This window comes from Oryctolagus cuniculus, chromosome 7, assembly GCF_051225735.1.
Source record: "Oryctolagus cuniculus isolate XC-2025 breed Fujian yellow rabbit chromosome 7, ASM5122573v1, whole genome shotgun sequence".
Taxonomy (NCBI): Eukaryota; Metazoa; Chordata; class Mammalia; order Lagomorpha; family Leporidae; genus Oryctolagus; species Oryctolagus cuniculus.
The window spans coordinates 82,969,448-82,971,060 of record NC_142873.1 but is presented as its reverse complement, the minus strand read 5'-3'; the positions used below and the strand labels follow the sequence as shown (position 1 = coordinate 82,971,060).

The 1,613-nt window shown below is 46.3% G+C and overlaps 1 pseudogene; it reads left to right on the top strand.

Annotated features, from left to right (window-relative positions):
• The first annotated feature begins 270 nt into the window (after positions 1 to 270).
• Positions 271 to 966, top strand: LOC138850410 (14-3-3 protein epsilon pseudogene; annotated as a pseudogene).
• The last annotated feature ends 647 nt before the right edge of the window (positions 967 to 1,613 follow it).

Sequence of the window (1,613 nt, the reverse complement as noted above, 5' to 3'; positions counted from 1 at the left end):
TCTCTCTCTCTGCCTCTGCCTCTCTGTAACTCTTTCAAATAAATAAATAAATAATTTAAAATAAAAAAACTATTGAGTTTTTAGCTCTGTTGTGTAATTTTCTTTGTGTGAGTCTCTCAGTGTTTAGCATTCCCTGTAAGGACCTGGATGAGAAGATGAGGTGATGCCCTCTGTTCCAGTGTTGGAATTTAAAATGACCCTGAGCGAGAGTCAGAGACTCATCCGCTTCTGGCCGAGGCGCAGACCCTGCCCGAGCCCCAAGGAGAGGAAATGGTGGAATCAATGAAGAAAGTAGCAGGGATGGACGTGGAGCTGACAGTTGAAGAAAGAAAACCTCCCATCTGCTGCGTACAGAAATGTGATTGGAGCTAGAAGAGCCTCCTGGAGAATACTCAGCAGCACTGAACAGAAAGAAGAAAACAAGGGAGGAGAAGAGGAGCTAAAAATGACCCGGGAGTATCGGCAGATGGTTGAGACTGAGCTAAAGTTAATTTGTTGTGACATTCTGGATGTGCTGGACAAACACCTCATTCCAGCAGCTAACACTGGCGAGACCATGGTTTCCTATTAGAGAATGAAAGGGGTCTACCGCAGGTATCTGCCTGAAGTTACCACAGGAAATGACAGGCTGCAAGGAACAGCCCGATCACTTACAAAGCTGTTAGCAATCTTGCAATGACAGAACTTCCACCAATGCATCCCATTCATTTAGGTCTTGCTCTCAATTTTTCCATATTCTACTATGAAATCCTCAATTCCCCTGAGCATGCCTGCAGGTTGGCAAAAGCCACTTTTGATGATGCAATTGCAGAACTGGATATGCTGAGTGAAGAACGCTATATGGACTCTATGCTTACCATGCAGTTGTTCCGTGATAATCTGACACCATGGACTTCAGACATGCAGGGGGATCGTGAAGAGCGGAATACAGAAGCACTGCAGGATGTGGATGATGAAAATCAGTGAGACCTGGGGCCAGCGCTGTGGCGCAATGGGTTAATGCCCTGGCCTGAAGCGCCAGCATCCCATATGGGCACAGGTTCCAGACCCAGCTGCTCTACTGATCCAGCTCTCTGCTATGGCCTGCAAAAGCAGTGGAAGATGGCCCAAGTCCTTGGGCCCCTGCACCCATGTGAGAGACCTAGAAGAAGCCCCTGGCTCCTGGCTTCAGACTGGCGCAGCTTCAGCCATTGCAGCCATCTGGGGAGTGAACTAGTGGATGGAAGACCTCTCTTTGCCTCTGCCTCCCTGTAACTCTTTTAAGTGAAAGAAAGAAAGAGAGAAACAAAGAAAATCAGTAAGTCCTAAAAGCCAACCAGGGAAACCCCATCTCACCCCTTGGAAGTTCCCCACTGTCACCAAGAACCACAAAATCTGACTTTCACATTTGGCCTCAGATTCCTAAATTCTGTATTTTGTTTGTTTGTTTGTTCTTTCATAGCTTTCTAAAGTTCTTACAGTCTGTGGATTGTACTGGTCCCAGCTTTCAGGTTCTTTAAGACACTAACAGGACTGCACAGATGCTTTTTCAGCGTTACTGCATTGTCTCAGATGTGGTGAGGCCACCATTAGAAATGGAAATTACATTTGAAAGTCATTAGCCTTCTGGGTAA